Here is a 5,803-nt window from a genome sequence, read left to right as displayed (position 1 = left end):
GTTTAAGTAGTTCTCAGTTCTAGGGGACTGATGACCTTAGAAGTTAAGTCCCATAGTGCTCAGAGCCATTTGAACCATTTAATAAACCATCCTAAATTGTACTATTTCACATTTATTCAAACGGAGTCATAATTTTTAGGCCCTGTTTTATACCCTACTGCCATCGTAAAGTGAACGACGGATTGGCAATCTAGGGTAAAACTGTGAGCTCTGCAGTCCGTTCCGGATGTTCTACTTTTCGTTCCTGCACTATATTTTTCACTCATAAATTCAACAATAGCAAGTTCAATTTGAAAAATCGTTCGAGTTATATCCCTTGACTTAACCAACGTACTTGGCAGTATTATGTAAAGCCTCCATAATATTTGTTCAGTTACATCGTACAGGTAAACAATTGCAACTGACAATGGAATGATACGGGTGACTTCAGAAATTTCAGTGTTTTACCACCAATATCTTCACGTAATCCATGCCTAGAAATTTAACACAAAGTGCTTCTTGGTATACAGAGGAAGGAACCCTGTCTGTTGACTGTCGTATTTTTTTGCTCTTTAACTGTCAACTACATCTTTAATTCTCTCTGCATGATATTGTAATGTCGTTCCGTCACTTATGTGACTGCACAATACGCGTGCATATTTAGAATTCTCATTCTTCATTTCTATCACTACAATTTAGTTTTAAAGCCTCGTGAAGATAGATTGCTAGACTGCCTCGCTTTCTGCAAACAGCTACTAGACCTGTGAACGCGAGGTGGCGCAGTGGTTAGCACATTGGACTCGCGTTCGCGAGGACGGCGTTTAAAACCGGCATCCGGCCATCCTGATTTAGGTTTTCCGCGCTTTCAGATGCTTGCATGGCAGATGCTTGCGTGGTTCCTTTAAAGGGGCACGGCCGACTTCCTTCCCCATCGTCCACTAAGCCGATGGGACCGACAACCTCGCTGATCGGTCCCCTCGCCCGAATCATTCAGCGAACCAACCTAGACGAGAAGGTGAGGCTAAACAGCGCCGACACGACGATTCTACAGAAGTAAAGAGAGTCGTGCTCACCGAAAAGTGCTGACCGTCCATGAGATGTCGGAGTTTTCCGGGTACTTCCCGGAAGCACAGAGCATAGCCAAGAGAGGCCAGGTATTGGCCAGCTGACGGTCGGCACACCCTGCATGTTTGAAGTTTGGAATGGTGTAGCCGGTCCTGATTTAATGGATAAGATAAAAGGTGTGATATACTCCCTTAGCACTACTATCAATCATCAGTGAAATAGTGACTACTGAAAATTCTCAGTCTTTATGGAGTGATAATTGAGTACTAGCCTTTAAATCTGTGCTGTGCTTTTGCAACAATTATGGTGAAGTGTAAGTCACTGTCTTACTTGATGCTCTGGGCGAATCTTACGGCTTATCTCTAGATGCAAACTGCTTAATGTGTCTATCAGCATTAAGTTTATCCATAAGCACTAACGTCGCGGAATCGAGGACGGGAGAACCATCACGGGTTGTGCAAAGCCCGATATTATTATTGGCTAATGGCCAGGAACCATCATATTGCATTTTGAAAAATGAAACAAAATTCTCCTCAAACAGGGATCGGTGCGAAGTAGCCACCTGTTGTCACTTGACCACATACCAGTAATATCTTCGACCAGTAAGCTGCGTATACTCATTAACGTGGATAAGGAAATAGTAAGAAGAAACTTCAAGAAATTATATGCTCACCTCCCGTTTACTCCTGATAAAATACGCTACTATCATCTCTCCTTGAATATTTCGCGAATAAACCAATCTAGTCTATAGTTCTGACACCTTTTCAGTAATTAAAACTTCTTTCAACGAATTAACAAGAGAGCAGTTATAGAACAGTTCCTACATTAAGATCGCTAACCATGGCGAGCTCAAGTTTTTCGTTTTTCTACCTAAAGTCACGGCATAAAAGAAGTCACGGCAGAACACAGAACTTCCCTAGCACAATGCACGCTCGTAGATAGCAGATGCGATATTGATATCTCTGGCTTATCGAGTAGTACTACAAGAGCTGCAGCATAACTTCCAAGGCTAGATATGGTAAGAGCAAAATTAATTACTTGGACCGTATCAACCTAGTCCAAACACAGTCGACATAGAGAACAAAATATTAATTTCGACACACCTTCATAAGGCTCAAAGCTATTTAAAAATCCCGGTCGAACAGAGAAAGCCAAATAAACGAAATAAGAGCTTCATTGTTATGCACTAGATTTGTAGTAGTTCTTTTCCAATCCTTTGTTTTGAAGCAGTCATGATGATCTGTCTCCGTGAAAGAGCAGAATCGCGCAGTGTAAGTCTCCCAAGAGATATAGTCCTTCATATACATGATTCCTCTGAAATCCTTCTGTCAGTCCCAGTGATAACCTATCCCTAGCGTCCGTCGAAAATCATATCCTTAAATTGTACTGAACAGAACTATACGTTTAATTGCACTGAAATGCTTCCGGTGGTCACTTTTTGATGCCGTTTATTGTTAGGCAAATAGTAATTATAATACCTTATACTGGGCTACAATCCCATAAAAATTGTAAAATCTGGATTAAACGTCGACTGTTAATGACTATATTGTATGATATTAAGACGACACCAAATATAAAATTTTCTGTTCCTTGTGGCTACGCTTAGTTTATTATTGAATTCTCCCGTATATTAAGTGGTTTAAAAATCAGAAAGTCCTTGAATTAACTATGAATGATGTCACTGACATTTAATTTGTTTCATTCTAGACTTTCGATAGCAAAATTCGTGGGTCATTTTTGCTTACTGCTTACTTCACAACTTCTTCAGTGTTCGCGTGTAATTAAAGTTATTTAAGTGCAGCAGGTGGCACGTTTTGATTTATATTCAAAGTCCTTGAATACCTTAAACAAATAATATATAATATCTAATTAACTCTTTTTATTAGCTCGCTTTGTTATTTGTTAGATAAAAATTTAGCAAGTGGTTTTGAGCAAACTTCCTGATTAACTAGAGACTCGAAACTATGACAACGCAGTATTAACTCACTTTGTCTGGTGTCTGGCGGAAGGTACTTTGTTTACTACTACCATTTCCCTATAGAGACTCAAGGCTTGTACCATAGCTCAGAACTGGATGACACTGCAATATTAATTCGCTTCTTTGTCAGGTGAGTGGAAGACGGTATTTTGTTTACCACTATCATTTTCCAACGTGTTAGTGACTGGAACCTTTCCGTACAGAGGTCGATGGCATTGCAATATTAACCCGCTTTCGTGTTTGGCCTGTTCCTGTGGGTACTTTGTGCTCTACTGCCATCCCCCCCCCCCCCCCCCCCCCTACACACCTTTTCCATTCCATTTCGAAATATTTCGTGCGAAGGACGTTTTTACTCCTTCATTAGATAATCGTAGGAGTATACACTGCATTCTTCTTGAGTCATGTGAAGAGAAACTGAAATAATCTAGAAATTTACGAGACGTCTCTGGTATATCGTTTGATATCTAGTGAAAAATTTGACACAGACGAAACTAAAAAGAAGAAAACAGTTATTGAAATAAAAACTGTTAAATACAACACGTTTAAAAAACGGACTAAAAGGTAATTCCAACATGAATACTTCACCTCCTCACTATTATCTAATACTTCCGTTCGACGTGTTTCAAATTCTACAAATATTTTTAAAACTATTACAAATTTACAAGCGTGGATTATAAGAACCATGCATATGGGGTTAGGAATCTGTATGGGACTGGGAATGATTTTATACTTTGTAGACCGTTTTAAAAAAATGTTGTATTGAGAAGTTTTTTATTTCAATAACTATTTTTGTATTAATCTAAGTTACCTTGTTCGTTATTTTAAGAGGTTTTAGTCTTTTTCAATGAACAAATATGGTGGTAGTCCAACGAACTGCCTGAAAACATTTTTTTCGTGGCTGATTTGTCAGACTGATGAAGTAATTAAGCAACCGTAAGTATCTGCTTCTTTTAGTAAACGAGAAAATTCCATTCCACGACTCCTTAAGAGAGGGAAGCAGTGCAAACGCTCCAAGCTGATTGCCCCTTGCTCGTCTCAGTGACCACAGTTAATCGTGTTCGTTTGTTCCAACGACTTAATGATGAAGTAATTTGGTGGCGAACGCTGTGATGCTCTCTGGTGGAGGGCCTCATAAATTACTCACGTCTGGCTGACGCCCTTGCTCGTTAGCTATGCGGGGAAAATGCTGCTCTGTCATCGCGACGATTCTTCAGCTGAGAACTGTGAGCTCTTGTAAGAGATGAAATGCACTTACCTCTGCGAATGTCTATGATGCATTTGTAGACACAGGTCGCAAATTGTGGGTTCGCTGGTAGGCTTCCAAGTCTTATAGGCAAAAAAATATGCACCAGTACTAAGCAACATTTTTATACATTGTGTCAATGGATGTAATTTGTATGACAGAGCGTATTCCGTGTTCTGGAGTACATTAGAGTGTACAATTGTCCATTTCACTGACGAAGCGTGAGAGGAAATAACATCCACTGGAATTTCACTAAGTTGTCAATGCTGAAATTTTATTTTCACAGTTCCTACAAACGTAGTTTGTAAGTAATATTAATAACTGACTAGAACCTTCACAGTGGTACTGATACTCAATAATTGTGTCACAAATGATTTCGTTTGTTGGAACATCATCAGCTTAACAAGTTGTGCCATTGAACTCTGAGGTGAAAAAAATAATAGAATAGCTACTAACATCGTGTCGGATCTTTTTTGTTAGGGATACAGCAGCAACGCGACGCGGTATGGACTCAACAAGTCATTGGAAGTCTTCTGACAAAATATGGAGCAATGGTGCCTCTATAGCCGTCCATAACTGTGAAAGCGTTGCCAGTGCAGGATGTTGTGCACGAACTGACCTCTCGATTATGTCCAACAAACGTTCAATGCGATTCAAGTTGGCCGATCTGGATAGCCAAATCATTCACTCGAATTGTCCGTAATATTCATCGAGCCAATCGCAAAAAACTGTGTCCTGGTGACGTGGCATTGTTGTTGGGGAACATGAAGTCCGTGAATGGCTTGAAATAGGGGGAAGGGGGGGGGCGGGTTCTGCTTCACACTCGTACCTCTTAACAGCTGAAATCGAGACTCATGTGACGATGCCACGGTTTTCCAGTTTTCTAGTGTCCAACCGATATGGGCACGAGCCCAGCAGAGGCGCTGCAGAGGATTTCGTGTACTTAGCAAAGCCACTCGCGTAGGTCGTCTGTCGTCATACACCATTAACGCAGTATTTCGCCGCACTGTCCTAACGGATACGTTTGAAATGAAATGATAATTAAATGGACACCCTAGCTGCAAACAGGCGTTGATGTACTTCATTGGGGACATGTTGAAAATGTGTGCCCCGACCGGGTTGCTCAGATGGATAGAGCGTCTGCCATGTAAGCAGGAGATCCCGGGTTCGAGTCCCGGTCGGGGCACACATTTTCAACATGTCCCCAATGAAGTACATCAACACCTGTTTGCAGCTAGGGCGTCCATTTAATTATCATTTCATTTCTAGTAAAGCTGCAAGGTCATCCACGGTAACTGTTCTTTCGGGAACAGATACTACCGTCATATATAGGATACGTTTGACGTACGTCCCACGTTGATTTCCGCGTAGCATAGCTGCTTGTCTGTTGGCATCAACTGTACGCAAACGCCGCTGCTCTCGGTCGTTACGTGTACGCCGTCGGCCGCTCCATTGTCTGTAGTGAGAGGTAACGCAGGTAACGCCTGAAACTTGATACTCTCGGCACACTCTAGATATTGAATTTCCTAACGATTTAC

General features: G+C 41.1%; 1 non-coding gene across 1 annotated transcript; it reads left to right on the top strand.

Annotated features, from left to right (window-relative positions):
* The first annotated feature begins 5,372 nt into the window (after positions 1-5,372).
* Positions 5,373-5,451, top strand: Trnat-ugu (transfer RNA threonine (anticodon UGU)). Its single transcript has one exon. It is a non-coding gene; the product is annotated as a tRNA-Thr (tRNA).
* The last annotated feature ends 352 nt before the right edge of the window (positions 5,452-5,803 follow it).

Source organism: Schistocerca serialis, chromosome 9 (assembly GCF_023864345.2).
Source record: "Schistocerca serialis cubense isolate TAMUIC-IGC-003099 chromosome 9, iqSchSeri2.2, whole genome shotgun sequence".
Classification (NCBI taxonomy): Eukaryota; Metazoa; Arthropoda; class Insecta; order Orthoptera; family Acrididae; genus Schistocerca; species Schistocerca serialis.
This window is presented reverse-complemented; position numbering and strand designations above follow the sequence as displayed.